The 23,452-nt window shown below is 37.6% G+C and overlaps 1 protein-coding gene across 2 annotated transcripts in view; it reads left to right on the top strand.

Annotated features, from left to right (window-relative positions):
• Positions 1-1,910: 1,910 nt before the first annotated feature.
• The window catches only part of elmo2 (engulfment and cell motility 2), a 137,489-nt gene continuing 115,947 nt past the window's right edge, over positions 1,911-23,452 (top strand). For both annotated transcript variants that reach the window (XM_051932860.1, XM_028811693.2), the window contains exon 1: positions 1,911-2,047. The gene's annotated coding sequence lies outside the window, so the exon portion shown is untranslated. The remainder of the gene's footprint in view (positions 2,048-23,452) is intronic.

Below are 23,452 nucleotides of genomic sequence, written 5' to 3'. Positions count from 1 at the left end.
TGTCTCCTAGGTCATTCTTATACGTGGTAGTTTATATTTTCAGACTTTTCATTGTGTATTCAAATCTGACACTTTAATGTAAGGTATTAAACCTGGAAAATGAACAAGTTCTGACAAGAGTCCTCTCACCATAACCCTCTGCTTGCTATATTTTAGCCAATTCTGCACCCATCTCTCTGCATGCTGAACTCCCACTTTTTTAGTTTGATTATCAACCTTTCACAAGGGATCTTATGAAATGCTTTCTGAAAGTCAAGATAAAAAATAACATATGCACCACTCTGATCATATCATTTTGCTTCTTCCCCACAGAATTCAAGTATATCAGTAAAACATGACCTCCCCCGTAAAAACTCATGCTGACTCTACCCTAAAACTCCTGTTCTTGCCATGTACTGTTCCATCTTCTCCTTAATAATTCCTTCTACTAATTTACCTGTGATACATGCTAAGCTTATTGACCTATAGCTAATTGGATCTGCCTGATCATCCTTTTAATATAATGGAATCATATTTGCTATTTTCCGGCCCTTGAAAGTCCCCCCCGTGTTCAGTGACTTTCTAAAAATATGTGTCAAGGATTTATATATATATACTCAAAAGCCTACTTAAGCACTTGAGGACAAACGTTACCTAATACTGGTGATTTGTTAGGCTTTAGCCTATTAATCTGAGCAGTACTTCTCCCTCTACAATTTCCAAATCACTCAGTACCTCCTTTACTGCCGTTTTTATTGCTGGGAGGTTATCCACTCCCTCACATGAGAAAATTTCAGAAAAATGCAAGTTTGGAACATTTGTTATGTCACTGTTTCTTTTAATTCCCCTTACCATTCTTGATACACTTCACCTCCTCCTTCACAGTTCTTGTATAACTAAAACACTGACAAAATCTCTTTGGGCCATCTTTCCCCTTATATCTACAATATTTCTATCCAGCGGTAGAATGAAATGACTCTGGTTTTTATGTTGCAAGCTCCCTTTCTCTTACTCTTATCTTTTCCTATGTGGGTTCTCAGAAGATCCAGATAGACCCTATGAATATTAGAAACACTGAGGTGGAAAAAATCATTCAGCATGTCGAAAAACACATTTATCTTACATCTAATTTAGCCATTCTAATCCAATCCCAGCAAAAAAAAAGTCATACCATACATTTTTAACTAATAGAATTCTAAATGTTGTTCTCTTTATTATTTCTGAAATGTGCCAGAAACAAACCTCTAGTGCCATTTTTTTCTAATTCACCATTTTAGCCTAAGGTTTATTTTTAATATATTAAGCTTTGACTATTTTTTTCCAGATTGGTTTTGCTCCCTTTTGCTACTGGTATCCACGATGAAGACCAGGAACAAATGCATTGGGCATCACTGAATAAAAAAAGTGGCGCACAAAATTAATCGAGAAAGCAACGGCAAACTGCTTACATTAAAGGCCAGAAGCACAATATAACTCGAAAAGAGTAAACAGACTGCTGGGCAAGAATTCGTATTTTGTCAACTGACTTGTTTTGACCCCGTCCAAACTGCTCTTTCATCGTTGAATCACCCACCCTTATGTTTAAAGGTCTTCAAGCTCGTCCGTTAGTCTGAAATGCTGCATCTAATTCCCGAGTGCTATGCGTAATATAGGGTGCCTTCATCGGGTAAATTTTTATGTTATTTATTTACACGTTTAAAAAAGGCACTACTATCATGGTAAATAAGTTCCTAGGAGCATATGGCCCTTGTTACAAAAAGACTAAAAAAGCTTAAGAGCGTCTTAATCCATTTTAGACAATTGTCGGCAGAGGCAAAGCGACGCGAATTTCATTCCGCCCACCTCAAAAAATGTCCACTTAGAAGAAAGGGATACGGTGATTGACAGCAGTGGTTTCCAATGCTTGCGGCCTTTTCCTAGTGAATGTTCCTGATAGCAGATGGCCCTTCGCACAGTGCCAGCTGCTACGGTGGTGTTCGCATACACCGTTAAGAGCAAAACAGGGCATACTATAGTGAATGCGTCTTTTCCTAAGTAACAATTTCATTGTAGTCTTCGACTTTATGAGGTGAGGCATTGCTTTTTTTTAATTCACCTTATGATTATACGCGATTTCCACTTGAATTACTGGTGGTTCTGAAGAGCTGCAGCGGCGCAGAAGATGCTACGATTTAGCATGTTAATAAAACCGTTGTTGTGTAGCTGTTTGTATTAACTAATATGGCCTGCATTGCTTGGTCAAGAATCGGCTGTTTTTCAATTGTATTTTGCAGTGGCTTTTTCGGTGCAGAAGCAGCTATAATGTTGTTTATGTACAGCTTTATTTCTGTGATTTTCCCTATCTTTAACTTAAATTTCCTTTGGTCGGCTTTGGCAGCGCATCGCTGCCAACTGTATCATCTGAGGGAGTCTCAGTTCTATTGCAGATCATCTGGGAGAGCTTGAGCAACTTCCTGTATGTTGTCGTTGTCTTGTGGTTATGGGGGGGTTGGGTGGGAGTAGTGGTGAGAACGGATTGTCAGTTACGTTCGTGTGTGTTTGTTTTTAAGGAGATTGGGTTTGGTGAGCTACAACATGCGCGAGTTTGTTGGATGGTGTGCAAGGGTGCGTGCTTCTGATAACGTACATTTGCTGCTGTGCAGTTGTGCCAGTGTAAAGTTCACCGTGGGAATTGCCCGTTTTAAAGTCCCAGTCATGGCACACGTTGCTAGGAATGTTGTTGGGTCTTATAAAGAGCGGGTTTAAGCTTAATTCTTTCTCAGCAGTGGTGAAATAAATACTATATTTACCAAAATATGACTTATAATGAAATACATAGACTATGTAATGAAATGCATACACCATATACTTAGATTTTGTCTCATACTTCATATATGTTTATATTTAATAATGAGTGTAACAGAATTGCTTAAAATTGCTCAGTTTGCTAGATTTTGTCAAACTGGTAGCATCCTACACAAGGCCGGTACCAACCTGTAAATTTGTAAAAATTGTTCATATTGAATTTTATTACACTATGTTTACACTGAATTTACAGTCTCTCCATTTCATGGTGAGTTGTATGCCATTTATTTTAGAGTGTGTAGGCCTTTCAGCATATAATCTATGCACTTCAGTAGATAGTTTTTGAGTGCAGTCACCTTAGTATATTGTATAATGTTTTGCCTTTCAGTATACAGTATGTTAAAATACAGTGTATTAGTTTCACTATATAGTGTTTGAATTTTAGAAGAGAATGTGTTTTAATATTCTGTTTGTGCATTTCAGTGAATAGTATATACAGGTATAATGTTAAGAACGATTTATGCCTTTAACATCATGTATCAGTTTTAGCATGCAGTTTATATGTTTTAGCATTCAATATTAAGAATGATTTGTTATGTAAGATAGTAACAGATTTATGTCTTAAACAGCACTTTTTTGGCAGCTACTATGAGGGAACCCCAAATTCTACACTTCTGTTTACCCACAGTTAACCATTACTTGGTAATTTCTGAACATTTCCTTGAATGCAGCTTTGAGCTGCCAGTTCCAGGATTCACACAAGTGTGGCCTGTCCCTTCTTATTTGCTCCATTCCTATCACTGGTATAAACAACACTCGAAAATGTTTTCAGAGCTAAAGGCAGCCCCCCAAATTTCAGAGAAAGAAACATTGTGGCTTTAGGCTTGGAGTTAAGTACTCGGATTTGACTGATTTTATTGTGGAGTTATTGTTACTGTTAATATGGAGTTAACATTTTCACTCCTAACAATTTTATGGCTTGGAAGCATTTTATATTTGTTGTAGGAATGTTGGGTTGTCCGTCTCCAGTTTATGGAGAATTATCTATGGGTATTTCAAACAGAAAGCTGGGACTGCCACCAAAAGGAAGACATGTAGAAAGAAAGTGAAAAGAGAATGCACCTACGAGTAGCACCCAGAAAAGTTACTGAAACAATATTGCCATATGCATCTGATCACAACACTTAATTAAATTGACCTGTACACATGTATAGCCAGTTGTACATTTAATAGTTCATTTGGACATGATACAAGTTGGACAGTCAAAAATGATCACATGTAGAATAATTTGTAGAAAAGCAAGAGATAAGGATTAAAAGGAAGGTAAACTGAATAAATATCTAACTGTGCTGATGCAAACAGGAGCTGGACAGTTTACCTTCCTTTTGTGAATATCACATTTTTCTTTCCTTTTTTTCCCCATTTTAATGCTTATCTTTTGTTTTTATAAAAAAATGTTTTCTGTATGTGGGGATTTGTTTGACAGTTTAAAGCAAGTTGCTGCAGACTTGCATTAGAAGGTTCTGGAAAAGGGGACCAATAATGTTCTGAAATGCTTTGGATATTTTTTTTCCTGATCAACTTACAGTGGCGATTCATATTCAGTCTAGAATGCAACATGTGTGTCCTGGCCTTCTTTATCTGCAACGGGAACATTTTTACTTCATCCAGTAGACTTTGTGGGATCCTAATACTCAGGTGAAGATTTTTTTATGTTATGTTCATTCTCCAGATCCACAGTCTACTGGATGGCTTTGGCATTATTATTTTTCAGACTTTTTGGTGGTGATTGGTATCTTGAGACGTTTTTCCCTGGGGTATGACATGATCTGTTTGTAATCAGTTTAACTGTATATGATTAAAGTAATGGTAGGACTATTTTTCTGTTTCTGTTATTCATATTTTTTATTGCACACTGAGATCAGTTGTATAAAGAATCATGCACTTAGTGGTATATAGTAATGTTTTGATGGGTTTCTGATTTCCAATATCCCATAATTATCTTTTAAGTAATAGTGAGTCATTATTATTGTTTATTCTCCTGTATGCCATTGACGTTATGATATTTACATCCTGTCTTGGAGTCCTTTTTCCTTGTTAGTGGCGAGTCTTCATCGGTAATATTTTGACTAATGTGTATCATTAGGTTTTTTTTTTCCATATGTGATATTTTTCTATATGTGGTCATTTTTGACTGCTCAAGTTATACATATGCAACTGATAACTTTCTTGTAAGCTAAATTGAAAACTGAAGCAAGTTTCAAAATTCTTTTGATTTTGTTAGAGAAAATGCCAAAAAATATTGCTTATTCATACATATCAGATCATCTCTCCTAGTGGATCAACTTAATGTTATTCACAAGTTTTTAAGTTAAAAAATGAATAGCATAACAACAACAACAACATTTATTTATGTAGCACATTTTCATACAAATGATGTAGCTCAAAGTGTGTTACAAGATGAAGAAAGAAAGAAAAAATATATATAAAAATAAAATTAAAATACTATTACTATCATTAACATTATTATTATTATTACTATTATAATAGGGCACAAAGCAACAAATAATAAATTGCTGGTGCAAATTTGATTTCAACATTTTAGTGATTACTCTTACTACTCCTGATTTTGTAGCAGGAATGGTTAAAATAAAACCTCTGTTTGGTCATGGCCCTTGGGAAAAGTCTAGAGCAAAGCTAGTTGGCTAGTTGATCTGATTTTTGGTATACCCCACTCTAAAGTCAGAGGTACATTACACAGTTTCCAGTCTGAAGGTGTGTCAGACTTGATGACTGCAGCTGCTGATCTCATCACCTGAGTATATCAGATAGCACAATAAGAATTCTCAGGGCATGACAAATTACATAACTCAGTAATAATTCTCCATCACAGTTTCACATTTCCAAAGTATCACAAGCTCAAAACTTTTTTTGACAGCCAATAATATGCTATGTGACAAAGCTGGTGCTTTATGAATGCTTTCAAGATACTGTGATGGTATTCTGTCGTAGTACATAAAACACGAGACATCAGACAAATGAGCCTCCCTTTTGTTTGTGAGGTCCAAAATGTACAAGTTCCGAATTTCTTGTAGATGCATTAAATGCATTTTACTTCTGTGCCGGCAGTAATTGGTTGTTAACTCCAGCATATGCACAGAGCCTACCCCAAGGATTTTGTTGTACTGAGTCGCTAGGAAAGTCACCCTACACTAATGGCAGTTGCTCACCTGACTTACAGAGGTTATTTAACAGGTAGCCTGCAACTGACAATTTCTGGAAAAATCATGTAATATGACAGGGTGTTAAGTAAAGTCAGTGAGGTCATGTTTCTGAGGATAACAGGGGCTGAATGACCCAAGGGGGCTTCTTTTTAAAACTAATATGTATTATTTACAACTCAAAAGCATAATGCTTATTGAAAATTTGCATAAGTCATGGTCAAATAATGCAAATAATGCAAATTTTTGGCAGTAGGTTTGACCAAAATTAACTTAAATTGATATATTATAAATAGATATTTTGAGAGCAATAAAAGAAGCAAAACCTTTCATTGGCGATATGGTCAACACTTGAAAGTAATGCTGAACAATTAATTGCATTTTTATCGTTATTGTGATAAGTCATTTATGCGATAAACATATCGGCTACATTAAGCGTATAGCTGTGATAAAATTAATCTGCACTTAAATTTAACAAGTAACTGGACTACAAACTAAAAATAACATTAGTATTATTACTATTATAATAGGGCACAAAGCAACAAATAATAAATTGCTGGTGCAAATTTGATTTCAACATTTTAGTGATTACTCTTACCACTCCTGATTTTGTAGCAGGAATGGTTAAAATAAAACCTCTGTTTGGTCATGGCCCTTGGGAAAAGTCTAGAGCAAAGCTAGTTGGCTAGTTGATCTGATTTTTGGTATACCCCACTCTAAAGTCAGAGGTACATTACACAGTTTCCAGTCTGAAGGTGTGTCAGACTTGATGACTGCAGCTGCTGATCAATTAATTGCGTTTTTATTGTTATTGTGATAAGTCATTTATGCGATAAACATATCGGCTACATTAAGCATATAGCTGTGATAAAATTAATCTGCACTTAAATTAAACAAGTAACTGGACTACAAACTAAAAATAACATTATTATTATTACTATTATAATAGGGCACAAAGCAACAAATAATAAATTGCTGGTGCAAATTTGATTTCAACATTTTAGTGATTACTCTTACCACTCCTGATTTTGTAGCAGGAATGGTTAAAATAAAACCAAAATTAACTTAAATTGATATATTATAAATAGATATTTTGAGAGCAATAAAAGAGGCAAAACCTTTCATTGGCGATATGGTCAACACTTGAAAGTAATGGCGAACAATTAATTGCATTTTTATTGTTATTGTGATAAGTCATTTATGCGATAAACATATTGGCTACATTAAGCGTATAGCTGTGATAAAATTAATCTGCACTTAAATTAAACAAGTAACTGGACTACAAACTAAAAAGCTGTGAATTGGAATTATTTTTATGCTGCTGACACTCCTTGCAAACAATTACGTCATATGCGTAAGAGGAAAAGCTCAGTGTCTGTACACTTGTTTATAGTGAGAGGCAGCAACATCATGGATATAACTTAAGACCAGAAATTTAGGCGGAAAAGCAGAAGATTTGGTCCCTAAACAAAGTAGCAAATCTGTCATATGGTAGTAATTTAGCTTCAAACAGGGAGACCACTTACTGTCTCAGGTAATTTGTAAATTATGTCGAGCAGAGGTGGCTTTTTTGAGAGGAAGCACAACAAATCTGCTCCATCAACACACAATCATAAAGAACAGTACAAAAAGTGCTGTTCACAAATATGTGCAAGCATCAGATTGAAGACAAAGTTTGGACCACCTTTAAAGCAGCCATTAATTTCCAAGCATTTTGAGTGCATGTCACATGGGGATGATATTGAGGGGCTCATTCACTGCATTACAGACTATATTAACTTTTGTGTCGACACTGTGGTGCCCTCAGAGACAAGGCTTTGGAAAGTGATGTAGACAAAGCTGATGCCCTGAATCAAATTTTAAAAATAAATTCTCCTTCCCACTACCACCTTCTTCCAAGGACTAGTCCCCACACACTAACTACATCAACAAGTCCTACCACATCAACTAGAATAGCCAGTGATGAGTAAACCTCTGACCATCAGTATGGCCTTGTCCATAAATGAAGACCAAGTGAACAGACAACTGAGGAAGGTACACATATGAAAAGCAGGGGACCAGATGGAGTCAGTCCTCAAGTTCTTAAAGTTTTTTGGGTGCTGGCCAACTTTTTGGTATCCTCTGTCACCTGTTGAGACAGTCTCTAAGGACCAGAGGGTGCCGCTGATGTGGCAAACATTTTGCATAGTTCCTGTTCCAAAAAAGGCATGCATCTCTTCACTCAGTGACTACAGACCATGAGTATCTTTGAGTGGCTGGTTGTGGACTATATCAGTCCTCTTGTGGACCACCTGGACCCACTGCAGTTTGCCTAGAGGACAAAAATTGGAGTGGAAGGTGCAATTATCTGTCTGCTGCAAAAGGCTTGTTCTCACCTGGACAAAGCTGGCAGAACTTTAAGCAAAATGCTTTTTGATTTCTCCAGTGTCTTCAGTATTATTCAGCCACCGCTGTTAAGGGGTAGCTTCAGAGATATGCAGGTGGATGAGCGTATGGTGTCTCACATAATGGACTATCTGTTAGGAACACTGCAGTTTGTGAAATTCGAGGACTGTGTTTCTGATATGGATGTGAGCCACACTGGAGCACCACAAGGAACTGTCCTGTCTCCTTTTCTCATTACTCTGTGCACCTCAGACTATAAACATAGCATAGCTAATTTAAAAGGCAGGCTCAGTTATGGTATGCACTCTAGAACCCTTGGTGGTAGTAGTGAAGGACAGAATTTAAAAAAACTGAGTACCATTATGAACAATGCTGTACATCCTCTCTCTGACATACTAAAACTGAGTACTTTCAGCCAACGAATCATTCAGCTCAAGTGTGTCAGGAATTTGCTACTGGGGCTCCTTTATGCCAATGCAATACTCCTTCATAAATGCCTCACTGTTACAGTGACTGCGAAGTAAGAAGTTTTCTTTCTTTATAATTTTCTTCCTTTTTAGTTATTTTGATGTGTATTCAGGCCATCTATCTGATGCATTTCTGTAAAAAGCCAAATTATCACAGGGAACAAAGTTCTGTCTAATCTATTCTAATTATACAAGTCCGGGTCCCGGCTTCAGAAAGATGTAACACAGGCCATTACACACTACCTGCTTAAGGACATGATTCTAATAAATACTGCCCATAAAAAGGTTTTGTGTACTTTATCAACAAACTTGATCAACAATACCAAATTTCATCCCGTATGTATTTTTTACAAGTCACCATCCTGGAGATGTATGAGCAGTGTTGCAAAAGGTTGTCTGGAAGCAGTGAAAGACATTGAATTTTTTTTGCATGCTCTATTGATGTTTGGTCAAACAAGACAATGGAGCCCTACATAATCCTGACAGTTCACTTCATTGACTTCATCAGCGATAAAAAATGTTATTACCTATTACAAAAACATGTAAGCAACAAAAAGTCAACATGAATACATTAGGAAAGGTATGTCTAGTGTCCAGTGCTGTAGTGATGCAGATTTAGTACATGTCCTTCATGTGGTATGTTTTGAGACAGTCACCAATGCCTGATGTCTCAGAGGGGACAGTAGAAGCAGGTTTCTTTGTGCACTATTGTTATAATATTTATTCTGTTGCTTGAGCATGAGAGGGTAGAATGTCAGTGTCTGAACCACACAATCGATGCTGGCAAATGGGTTAATGTAGGCTACCACAGCGCATGGCTTAGTGACTTCCACATTTCCCCTAAAGTGAACAACAATTGCTGCACTGTGACCAGTTCTTAAGGGTCTAACATCTTTGTCGTTCTACTTGATTGCAATCATTTTGCCTTTTACCATGCTTCTTGTACCACAGGGAACCTCCAGATGATTGATGATTGGCAGTCTGGTCTTACAGTGCCGTTTGCAGCAGCTCCACTTTCTATGTTAACATCTGATGACCAATTCACACTGTCATTTCTATCTCTTGATTCAACTAATGGTTCAGTTTCAGTTTGTTCTAAAACTGCCTTTATCGCTTCTTGTTTACACTCCATTGTGTTTTGGTAGAGTTACTTCAAAGTGGCAAAATATTAATGATTTTTTGCAGCATAATGTTAATATATCCACTAAATGGCAGCAGAATCCTCTCCCAACATTTATTCGGGTTTAGCATTGTAAAGCAAATTCTTACACGTCACCCAAACTCTGACTCTGGATTGACCTTATTTATGCAGAATTCCGAACCTGAGTCACAATCGATGTTAATGCGAGATTAGTAACATAACTTGTTACTAACCATTGTTTTGGGAAACGTCATTTTGGTGCATAATTTGCTTTTATTATGAAGGAATAAAACCTTTTATTTTTTGAATAGTGTATTTGTGCATTTATGCAAACATTATATGTTTTTAAAACTTTATTAACTGGTGAATCAAAGTGGTTATTCAACTAAATAATCAATCAGTTTCAACCCTAGGGAATTACCAACTGTAATTAAGAAGGGGTGTATACTTTTAGTAATAAAAGAAAATAGTCATTGTTTCCTGTGATACTCAGAACTTTGACTGTCTCAGAAATACTAACCACTAGTAAGCCTTCTTGGCGATTACAAATGTGTTGACTTTCCAAGTCAGCGTTATAATTTTCGAAAGCCTTTGGGGCTTGCCCATTGATGTGTAAAAAAAGATTGTGATCTTTTACTTCACTTAATTATCAGCAGCTTACAGATCCAATACCGGTTGGTGGAGGCTGATGTATTAACTTCACGCGCATGTATTCTTGTGTTAGCAAGAAGGGAGTGCAACACATTGTTTACTTGTTGCCATAGTGATGTAAAACGTGAAGCATGCACACAATACATGTAAATGGTTGAAAAAAGTGAGACGCGTCTTTAATTGTACCTTCTCTGGGTCTTTTTTAGACAGAAAAGCCAATCAGTATACAGGGGCACTTAGAAAAGCTTATATGAAAACTAGCTATTTTTAGTTTTTCTTTTACTTCAGGGACTGTTAAAGAAATGCTAAACAATTTGGAAATTAAAGAGATAAAAGTGCTGCTACAATTAAAGTTTACAGGTATGTGCAAAATCGGCTAAAGCAGAGAAAGCAAAGGGTTGTGTTCTAAAGAACTTTTTCCAAATGAGGTAATGTTAATAAAAATGATGTTCCTTAAGGATCAGTCCTGGGGTCATTATTCTTTTTAGTTTATATAAATTATTTTCTTAAAAATGTGAATAGTAAGCTGGTTAAGTTAATAGATGAAAAAATAGGTGGCATGATGGATACCCTAGAGTCAGATGAATCATGACAGATGGACCAGGACTGAATTTGAGACCTAAAACATTTTGGATGAGAACAAGCCATTTAGCCCAACAAATCTTACCATTTCTATTCCATTAACTTTTACAAAATAACACTGAGTAAAGCTTTGAAGGTTCCCAAAGCACTATAGTGTACCAGGCTACTTGTGACCTATTCCATATGTCAGTGCTTCTCTGTGTGAAGAAAAACTTTCTAACGTTTCTGTAAAATTTACCTTTAACGGTTTTCCAACTGTTTCCACTTGTTCTTGATGAAGAACTCATTTAAACATAATAACTTGGATACACAATACTAATTCCTTTTCATTTGCTAAAACTGAAAATGTTTGTCTCCTTCAATCTTTTCTACCAGAGCTCATATCTTGCAGTCCTAGAATTTGCCTAATTGCTGTTCTCTAGACTTTATCTTTTTTGTAGTACACTGTACTCCAAGGAAGTCCTCACTAGTGAGTTACATAGCTTAAACTTGTACTCCATAAATTGTGCTATGAAATCTAATATTCTATTACCCTCCTTCTGCACACTGTCTGGATTTAGATAGTAACAAGTCCAGAACCGCTCCTATGGTCCTTCTTATGTCTACTTTCAAGATTCAGATCTTTCTTTGTGTATTCAGACCTAACACTTTACATCATATGTATAATATTTTACATTTACTTATGTTAAATTTCATCTAACACAAATTTGCCCTAGTCTGAACTCTGTCATTCTTCTTCTGTAATTATTTGGTTTGATTTTAGATTATCTGCCATTCCCCCTTAGGAGTCTGTAGACTTAACGATCTGGCTTAACCATTGTGGTGGATTGCCGGCTTTTGATTCCGGTTCTCACCCCCAGGCCGCCAGGAGGAGCTCTCCCAACAGCGTGAACGTTCCCCGAGTTCCAGCAGGGCCTCAAGGACTATGTAGTTTTTATACGCAGCCCTGCTGGATACCTTGGGGGCCACCAGGAGTCGCTGTAGGGGGACTCGGAGGCTCTTATGTGCCCTATAACCCGGGAGTACGTCATGGTCACGTGACAGGAAGATACGATGTGCTCCCGGGTTGAAGAAAAGGACTGTTTACCCTGACCCGGAAGGGATAAGGAACTGTGGACGGATTGGACAGGAACACCTCCGGGTCAGGGTATATAAAAGGACGATGGGAAATCCCAGACGTTGAGCTGAGCTGGGTGGAAGGGTGGCAACGCGTCTGGGAGTGGAGGATTGATTATTGTTTATTGATTAGTTATATGAGTATTGTAGAGTGGAGGGTGCTTTGTGCACATTATTGTCTAAATAAAAGAAATATTTGGACTTTTACCTGGTGTCTGACGTCTAGTCTGAGGGTTCAAGGGGTCACGGAGACCTCTATCTCTCACACCATCATCTGAAGACTTAACTAGCTTGCACTATATATTCTTATCACATTCATTTATTATTGGGCAGATATATGTCAGATACAATTTAAGGAAAATAAAGAAAGGTCTCAGCTTACAGGGTCTTGACAAATGGCAATTCTGCAGAAATGAATAAGCCCAAAACACCACAAAAATTTATTTTCAGCTGAATTTGAATTAGTTTTAATCTAGTGATTAAAATTGGGTTAATTTTAATCAAAATTATTTAATCAATATTATTATTAATGATTTAAAGAACAGTAATATTGCTTCACTGTTATTTTATTAACAAATATGAGATTTTGTTCTGTAAAATTATTTTTTGCCAGTTTTTCCATTCAGGGCCATTTTCAGTTCCAACTTACAAACAAAATCGCATTATGAATTAGTCTAATTCCTGCAGATGTTTGAGGCCTACTCATAAATGTAAATTGTTACACATAGTAAAAATTTGATATGATTACACAATGACACTTCATTTTTAACAGTATTTTTATATGGTAGTTTAGCTTTAAACAGTATTCTTTACTTAACAATTCAAGCAAGTCAATGTATGCCACAATTGTGGAAAAATATCTCATATTTCAAAATTACCTGACTTATCCTTTAAAAACAAAAGTCAATGCAGACTCTTTTCCTGTGTAGTTCCTAGTTAGTAGAATGAGCTACCTGCCTCCATCCGTACTGCTGATTCCCTTAATGTATTTAAGAAGCAATTGAAAACCCATCTGTTTGGTGAATATCTGTCAAATTGATTAAAAATGTCAAAGTTTATTTCAGTTTGTTGTTATAGTTAAATATCTCAGGTTTCATTGCCTCCACATGTTGCATTTCATTTTGTAAAAGGCCAGTAGGGAAGAGACAGCTAGTTGGCTGAGGTCTCCAGGATTCTGACTGTGTCTGACTTGTCTCTGACTCCTTTTCTACAATATGGCCATAATTCTACAATTAACTGATGAATAGATATTAGAACTTTAGAACAATCTAGATGAGAGTAGGTCATTCAGCCCAACAAAGCTTGCCAGTCCTGTCCATTTAATTCTTCTAAAATAACATCAAGTCTAGTTTTGCAAATCCCTACTGTCAACCACACTACTCTGTATATAATTCCATATGTCTATGGTTCTCTGAGTAAAGAAAGACTTCCTAATGTTTGTGTAAGATTTACAAATTTCCAATTGTGTCCCTATGGACTTGATGAACTCATTTTAAAAAAAAAAGTCTCTATCCATTGTACTAATTCCCTTCATCATTTAAACACTTCAGTCATGTCTCCTTTTAATCTTATTTTGCATAAATTTTATTTATTTATTTATTTATAAAGCACTTTAAAAACAACATAAAGGCTGACCACACAAAACCAAAGAGTAAATGAAACAGAAACACATAAACACATAAGAGCTGAAGAGATTCTTAATAAAAAGTATACAGATAGCCAACATATCATACTGGGTTAAAAACCAGAGAGTAAAAATGTGTTTTTAAATAGGATTTAAAGGCAGCTAGCGAAGGAGCCTGCCTAACGTGCAATGGCAAATTGTTCCAGAGTTTCGGGGCTGCAACTGAAAAAGCTTGATCACCTCGGAGTTTGCATCGTGCCTTGGGAACACGTAAAAGCATCTGGTCTGCTGACCTGAGAGAGCGAGACGGTACATAAGGGTGCAGCAGTTCCGACAAATAAAGAGGGGCACAACCATTAAAAGATTTAAAAACAAATACAAGGATCTTAAAATGGATTCGAAAACAAATTGGAAGCTAGTGAAGGGAAGCCAAAATCAGGGTAACATGCTCATGCTTTCTTGTGCCAGTTAAAAATCGAGCAGCAGCGTTTTGCACCAGCTGTAGGCGAGCAATGGAGGCCTGGCTAATTCCAAAAAGAAGCGCATTGCAGCAATCTAGACGAGATGTTATAAAAGCATGTATCACTGTTTCAAGGTTGCGCTTAGACAAAACAGGCTTGATTTTTGACAGCCGCCTCAACTAGAAAAAGCAAGATTTTACAACTGCGTTCACATGGCTTTCAAGTTTTAAAGTGGAATTCATTTTCACACCTAAATTTGTGATCATGGATTTCTCAAATTGAGCCACAGTGGAAAGGTCGATTTTAGGGGTCCCGTTGGTGCTATTGGGTCTAAATAGCATGACTTCTGTTTTGTTCTCATTAAAATTTAGAAAATTTAATGCCATCCAACTCCTTATGTCAATAAGGCAATCAAGCAGGCAATCAAGCTAGAGGCTTCCAGAAAGACAGGTTCACGAACATTAAGTACAGAACTCAATGTGTTAAAAAGTACACGGGAGTTGAGAGAGTTAGAGCCAATAACGTCAGAAAAAAATTTTGATCTTGCAGCTTTCAAAACTTTCTGATAACACAACCAACTTTCTCTCAATATTTCAAAAGAAACCTGCAACCTGTCCTTTTTCCACTTCCGCTCAGCTCTCCTGCACTCCCATCTATATGCATGGGTATTAGCATTTAATCACGGCTAGGAACAGGGCTTTAGTTGCCTGTTTTTTAATGGTGCCACAGAGTCCAGATCAGTTTGGCAAGCAGAATTAAATTGAAGTGTTAGCTCCTCAGTATTGGAAGACACCGAGGGCTGTGAGGTCACTTCATAATTAAAAACAGCAGAAAACTGAGCAGTAGTGGAAGATTTAAGAACACGACAGCGCCGAACAGGTGCATACAGTTTAGCAAATTGACAGAGAGGAACAAAATCAAATAAAACGGGCATATGGTCTGAAAATACTGCATCACCAATTTCCAGATTAAGAACAGAAATTGAGAAGGCTTAGCTCTTTTCCTCATAATTCATCCCCTGTAGCCCTGGAATGAGCCTAGTTGCTCTCCTCTGGACCTTTTCTAGTGCTGCTATGTCTTTTTCATAGCCTGGAGACCAAAACTGTACACAGTACTCCGGATGAGGTCTCACCAATGCATTATATTGGTATATGTTTGTTTTTCATTTATGTTAATTTGTTTCTACTTTATTTTTGATGAGTTTTCTCAATATTTTGAACTCTCTGAAACATTTCATAAATGCTTGATTTAACCCTTTGATTCATACAATTACATCAATATGATTATTCTAGTAGTCCCTGCAACATGTGCCTGCATTAAATCATTCTTGTTTATATTCATTAGTAGTTTCTATTAGAACTATTTTAAACTTGTTTACAAAACAGGGGGATATCACAACCAAGTTAAATTTAACAAAACAGTATTTATTCAAACCTCATAATTGCAACACAAGAAGAAAATTCAAAACTACATAAATTAAACTGTACTATTTGTGCATAATGTTTGTGACAACAGTTCAATTCACTGTAACAAACACTGTGCAGAACAATACCAGTCACATCACATTTCATTAATGGTAATGTAATGATAAACCACAATGTTAAAACAACAATTTGATGCGACAGAACAAGCTGTATTACTTTCAATCTTGCCATTGTCATAATTTTCTACCGTCCATTATAAGGGCCTAATGTTTTTAGCATCAGAAGCAATGCAAAAGAACAATTCACATGACTTTCACTACCTTCCCATCAAATGCCCTGCATCTCCCCTTCCCAGCAGGGCTCTCACTTCTGGTTTCAATTGCCTGAACTACCTCAGGCATCGTGCAACTCGTTCTGGGGACAGTGACAGATGGGGAGTTTGACTATGGTGGTAAACCTGTCACACTGTAATGCAGATGTCCTAAGATGAGCTCAGAGAGTAAAGAAACCTCCCATAAAGTAGAAAGGCAAAAGCTCTCTTTGCCTACTTTTACTGTTCTGCGCACACTAAGCATCCGTTGTTTTGAGTTGATCTCATGCTGAAATGCAACTGAAATCCTTTGTTTTCTTCTTGAAACCTACAAGAAAAAATAAAGTTGACCTGCACCAAAAAAAAATAGCATAGGCTGGTTACCCGCCCAACTGGATTGTGACAGCACAAAAGTGTAGCAGCCTTTCAAGAACATGCATGATTTAGAGAGAAGAGTAGCGTAACAGTAGTGTAGCATACCAACTATGCGCAGGTCGTTATTCAGGCCAGCAGGGTTATGATGATAGATAAGAAGGCCATTATACTGGCCTTTTGGGTGTATACCACTATGCAGCTGGTCCAAAAACTGGCCTGCTGGGTTCAAATTGTTAAAATGTATGCGACAATCTGTGCTCAATTAGCGCAATATAATCATTTACTATATTCTATGTAGAATAAGCCACAATGCATCAAGTGAATTCGATACATCTCCCAGCCCTAAATGCATTTTATTTCTAAGGTGGCAATCATAGTTGATTACTTGTTTTCTGTTTTGTGTGGTGTATATACCCCATATTTGACACCACTGATACTGTTTAACTATCCCATAGTCCCATCTAATAAGGGCTAAAAAAGAACATCAGTATACTGTTTTGTATTTCCCGTGCTTGTTTAAAATAATAGTCTTTTTGTTTTGCTGTGATGTTGTATGGTGACACGATTAATGTGTTCAAAATAATGAAAGGAATTAGTATAATGGATTGAGACTGTTACTTTAAAATGAGTTAAACAAGAACACAGGGACACAGTGGGAAAGGGTAGATTTTGCACAAATATTTGGAAGTTTTTTTTCACACAGAGATCCATAGACATATGGAATACGTTACCAAGTAATGTGGTTAACCGTAGGACTTTAGGGACCTTTAAAACTCAACTTGTTATTTTGGAGGAAGTGGATAGGCCTTGCAGGCTTTGTTGTGTCCAATGGCCTGTTCTCATTTAAGTCATTCTTATGTTCTAATTAATCGCTACATTATTAAGGCAAGCCATGTATTGGGGAATACTATTTTTAAAAGTAACTTAGTTACATTTACTTATTATCTAGAAAAAAACAAAGTAAATATGTTTAAGATAACATAGTAAATAGTAACATGGAAATAACATAGTAAAAAAAAAATAAGATAGTAAATATGTTATTGTAATACAGTGGTGTGAAAAACTATTTGCCCCCATCCTGATTTCTTATTCTTTTGCATGTTTGTCACACAAAATGTTTCTGATCATCAAACACATTTAACGATTAGTCAAATATAACACAAGTAAACACAAAATGCAGTTTTTAAATGATGGTTTTTATTATTTAGGGAGAAAAAAAATCCAAACCTACATGGCCCTGTGTGAAAAAGTAATTGCCCCCTTGTTAAAAAATAACCTAACTGTGGTGTATCACACCTGAGTTCAATTTCCGTAGCCATCCCCAGGCCTGATTACTGCCACACCTGTTTCAATCAAGAAATCACTTAAATAGGAGCTGCCTGACACAGAGAAGTAGACCAAAAGCACCTTAAAAGCTAGACATCATGCCAAGATCCAAAGAAATTCAGGAACAAATGAGAACAGAAGTAATTGAGATCTATCAGTCTGGTAAAGGTTATAAAGCCATTTCTAAAGCTTTGGGACTCCAGCGAACCACAGTGAGAGCCATTATCCACAAATGGCAAAAACATGGAACAGTGGTGAACCTTCCCAGGAGTGGCCGGCCGACCAAAATTACCCCAAGAGCGCAGAGACGACTCATCCGAGAGGTCACAAAAGACCCCAGGACAACGTCTAAAGAACTGCAGGCCTCACTTGCCTCAATTAAGGTCAGTGTTCACGACTCCACCATAAGAAAGAGACTGGGCAAAAACGGCCTGCATGGCAGATTTCCAAGACGCAAACCACTGTTAAGCAAAAAGAACATTAGGGCTCGTCTCAATTTTGCTAAGAAACATCTCAATGATTGCCAAGACTTTTAGGAAAATACCTTGTGGACTGATGAGACAAAAGTTGAACTTTTTGGAAGGCAAATGTCCCGTTACATCTGGCGTAAAAGGAACACAGCATTTCAGAAAAAGAACATCATACCAACAGTAAAATATGGTGGTGGTAGTGTGATGGTCTGGGGTTGTTTTGCTGCTTCAGGACCTGGAAGGCTTGCTGTGATAGATGGAACCATGAATTCTACTGTCTACCAAAAAATCCTGAAGGAGAATGTCCGGCCATCTGTTCGTCAACTCAAGCTGAAGCGATCTTGGGTGCTGCAACAGGACAATGACCCAAAACACACCAGCAAATCCACCTCTGAATGGCTGAAGAAACACAAAATGAAGACTTTGGAGTGGCCTAGTCAAAGTCCTGACCTGAATCCAATTGAGATGCTATGGCATGACCTTAAAAAGGCGTTTCATGCTAGAAAACCCTCAAATAAAGCTGAATTACAACAATTTTGCAAAGATGAGTGGGCCAAAATTCCTCCAGAGCGCTGTAATAGACTCATTGCAAGTTATCGCAAACGCTTGATTGCAGTTATTGCTGCTAAGGGTGGCCCAACCAGTTATTAGGTTCAGGGGGCAATTACTTTTTCACACAGGGCCATGTAGGTTTGGATTTTTTTTTCTCCCTAAATAATAAAAACCACCATTTACAAACTGCATTTTGTGTTTACTTGTGTTATATTTGACTAATGGTTAAATGTGTTTGATGATCAGAAACATTTTGTGTGACAAACATGCAAAAGAATAAGAAATCAGGAAGGGGGCAAATAGTTTTTCACACCACTGTATATAATGTGTTACCAACAGTGCATTACTTTTCTGTTTTCTTTTTCTCTTTTTGTATGAAAAACTGAACATTTCACTGGCCAGAATTTGTTATTGACCCCAATGTCCATATAGGAACCTTCATGAAACTGACCAGAAACACAATCACATCTGATAAATTTTCTTGTGTTTTATAAATATGTTTACTAATTATTGTGTGGTAAAGTAAATGGCATCCATCCCCATTTTCCATCATCAAACACAAGACCCTGAAGTTACGCAGTATGAGCATTAGCCACATGCCATCACATCACACTATTTCAAAATAGTTATAGCAAATAAACTAGATTAAAACTAGACAGATACTTTATTTTTAGGTTTTTGTTATGCTGGTCATACACTCACACTGCATTATATATGTGCTCAAAATGTACAAACACATTCGGTTCAATTGACGTCTGTGTTCACACTAAATGTGTTCATGGCCACAATGAAAATTTTTTTGTTCCTGTTCAAAAAAAAAAAAAGGATGGCCATAGGCTTTTCAAATGTCAACAAAGAGATGAGCTGTATTCCTGGCTTCTACCGTACTTATAAAGAAAACAAAAAAGAGTAACTGGACATGTGGATATTTGAGGGATGGATGATATGGTGTGTCTATTTTATAGAGAGTATTAGAGATATGTAGTCCATGTAATTCACCATTGCCTGTGTTTCTTCGGGGTTCTTCCAGTAAAGGCTTCCTAAAATGCTTTTGCCATTGGCCATTTAGTTGTATGTTTGTTGTGATATGATATTTAGATTTTTTAAATCAAACATGTGAAAATAATCATTGCAATGGCAATACCCAATGTACAAAATAGTGTGATGCACAATGAAACTTTATAGTGATATCAGAAAACCAGTTTGTGGGACTGCTCATGCTACAAGACAGCCAAGTGGAACTTCTGATATTACAAAAATTCTTCGGCAGCCCAATCATGACATGCAATCAGGCATCACAACTCCTCTTATACTGCATGTGAAACAATGGCAGATGAAGCTGTAATTTGGGCTGACTCAGAAAGTCATTTAGTGACTTCAAATCAATCTTAAAATTGTTGTAAAATCGCACAGTAAATGCCCAGAATCAGTGGATTGCATGCAGCACACTCTTTTCTGCTTGCCTGTGCAAATGTTGCCCTGTGATGGCCCAGTGCACCATGTTTGCTTCTTGCCTTACTTTCAGTGCTCCTGCGATAATTACTGATCCTAAAGTGGTTAGATTACATTTATCCCTCAACACGTGCAGAATTAAATGTGTACTGAGCTCTTCTTACTTGATTCTGCGCTACTCAATAATTTAACTTCTTCCTCGCTAGCCGTCACCAAATGATCAGATCACACACAGGCATTATGCTACACAACAGCAGGCAACATCATTTTGTATAAGCTTTCGTATTAATGCTTATTAGTTTTTTTTAAGACAGGAGTCCCATGAGACCTGGACACTTGGGATGTATGGGATGTAATTTTATTGCTGTGGGCAGAGCTGAAGTTGTTCTTATGCTTTAGCAGGTGTGATAAAAACTTTAACATGCAGGCAGGAGTGAGATTAATTAAAATCAGTCCTTTGTACCCCTAGACTGAAGATTGCCAAGAAACTGTATTAACCCAAGTTATCCGAATTTAAAATATAAAATAATCATTAATATTGTGTTGTTGCAAGCCCCACTTACTAAGATAATTACATTTCAGAACTTCAAATACATTTGGCTCATTATTTTAATATAAAATAAACATTTTTTTTCAGATATAAGCTGTTTGACCAGTTGTATATTCAGACTGTCAATTAGACTGTGATCACTGGCTGTTTAACTGGTACATGTCTAATTTCGTTTTACTTTTTCATATTTTCTTCAGTACTTTTGAATTAAACTAGTATTATATTAATTGTAGAAGCTGCCTATAGTATGTAATTAATGGTTTGTCATTTCAAAAATGTTTCTTATGCCAAAACAAATACTGTATGTGAATAATGAAAAGAAATAATCAAGTCTTACATTTATACATGAATCTTATAACGGTACAGTTTTCATAATGAACAATTTCTCAACTATTTCCTTGTTCAGGTGCACAGTAGAGTCCACCACTGTATGCAGGGGTGGGGTGAACAAAACGATTGCATAAAAATGTGAGGCAACTAAAGCATTTTTTAACACAATCCCTTCATTTCAGGGGCTCAAAAGTAATTGGACAAATTAAATAACTGGAAAAAAAATGTTCATTATTATTACTTGGTTGAAAACCCTTTGCTGGCAATGACAGCCTGAAGTCTTGAAGTCATGGACATCACCAGATGCTTGGTTTCCTCCTTTTTAATGCTCTTCCAGGCCTTTACTGCAGCGGCTTTCAGTTGCTGTTTGTTTGTGGGCCTTTCTGTCTGAAGTTTAGTCTTCAACAAGTGAAATGCATGCTCAATTGGGTTAAGATCAGGTGACTGACTTGGCCATTCAAGAATTTTCCACTTCTTTGCTTTAATAAACTCCTGAGTTGCTTTGGCTGTATGTTTTGGGTCATTGTCCATCTGTATCATGAAACACAGCCCAATCAATTTGACTGCATTTAGCTGGATTTGAGCAGACAGTATGTCTCTGAACACCTCAGAATTCATTCGACTGCTTCTGTCCTGTGTCACATCATCAATAAACACTAGTGTCCCAGTGCCACTGGCAGCCATGCACACCCAAGCCATCACACTGCCTCCACCGTGTTTTACAGATGATGTGGTATGCTTTGGATAATGAGCTGTTCCACGCCTTCTCCATACTTTTTTCTTGCCATCATTCTCGTAGAGGTTAATCTTGGTTTCATCTGTCCAAAAAATGTTTTTCCAGAACTGTGCTGGCTTTTTAGATGTTCTTTAGCAAAGTCCAATCTAGCCTTTCTATTCTTGAGGCTTATGAGTGGCTTGCACCTTGCAGTGCACCCTCTGTATTTACTTTCATGCAGTCTTCTCTTTATGGTAGACTTGGATATCGATACGCCTACACCCTGGAGAGTGTTGTTCACTTGGCTGGCTGTTGTGAAGGGGTTTCTCTTCACCATGGAAATGATTCTGCGATCATCCACCACTGTTGTCTTCCATGGACGTCCAGGTCTTTTTGCGTTGCTGAGTTCACCAGTGCTTGCTTTCTTTCTCAGGATGTACCAAACTGTAGATTTTGCCACTCGTAATATTGTAGCAATTTCTCGGATGGGTTTTTTCTATTTTCGCAGCTTAAGGATGGCTTCTTCCACCTGCATGGAGAGCTCCTTTGACCACATGTTGTCTGTTCACAGCAAAATCTTCCACATGCAAGCACCACACCTCAAATCAACTCCATGCCTTTTATCTGTTTAATTGATAATGACATAATGACCGACTTGCCCACACCTGCCCATGAAATAGCCTTTGAGTCAATTGTCCAATTACTTTTGAGCCCCTGAAATGAAGGGATTGTGTTAAAAAAATGCTTTAGTTGCCTCATTTTTATGCAATCATTTTGTTCACCCCACTGAATTAAAGCTGAAAGTCTGCACTTCAACTGCATCTGAGTTGTTCCATCCATCCATCCATTATCCAACCCGCTGAATCCGAACACAGGGTCACGGGGGTCTGCTGGAGCCAATCCCAGCCAACACAGGGCACAAGGCAGGAACCAATCCCGGGCAGGGTGCCAACCCACCGCAGGACACACACAAATACACCCACACACCAAGCACACACTAGGGCCAATTTAGAATCGCCAGTCCACCTAACCTGCATGTCTTTGGGAGGAAACCGGAGCGCCCGGAGGAAACCCACGCAGACACGGGGAGAACATGCAAACTCCGCACAGGGAGGACGCGGGAAGCGAACCCAGGTCCCCAGGTCTCCCAACTGCGAGGCAGCAGCGCTACCCACTGCGCCACTGTGCCGCCCGCATCTGAGTTGTTTCATTTAAAATTCATTGTGGTAATGGACAGAACCAAAATTAGAAAAAAGTTGTCTCTGTCCAAATATTTATAGACCTAACTGTTGTGAGGGATGGCCGGCCAAATATTCCGGCCCACACCTCCAGGCCGCCAGATGGAGCCCTCCCAGCAGCATGGAAGTTCCCCGAATTCCACCAGGAGCCGCTGTAGGGAGGCTTGCGGAGTGCTATGTGCCATATAATCCGGAAGTGCGTCCTGATCACATGACCGGAAGGAACAACGTGCTTCCGGGATGAAGAAAAGGACTTTTAACCTGACCCGGAAGGGATAACGAATCATGGACTGTAGGGT

This window comes from Erpetoichthys calabaricus, chromosome 10 (genome assembly GCF_900747795.2).
Source record: "Erpetoichthys calabaricus chromosome 10, fErpCal1.3, whole genome shotgun sequence".
NCBI lineage: Eukaryota > Metazoa > Chordata > Cladistia > Polypteriformes > Polypteridae > Erpetoichthys > Erpetoichthys calabaricus.
Note: the sequence above shows the minus strand (reverse complement) of the source record. Positions and strands in the feature narration are given on the sequence as shown.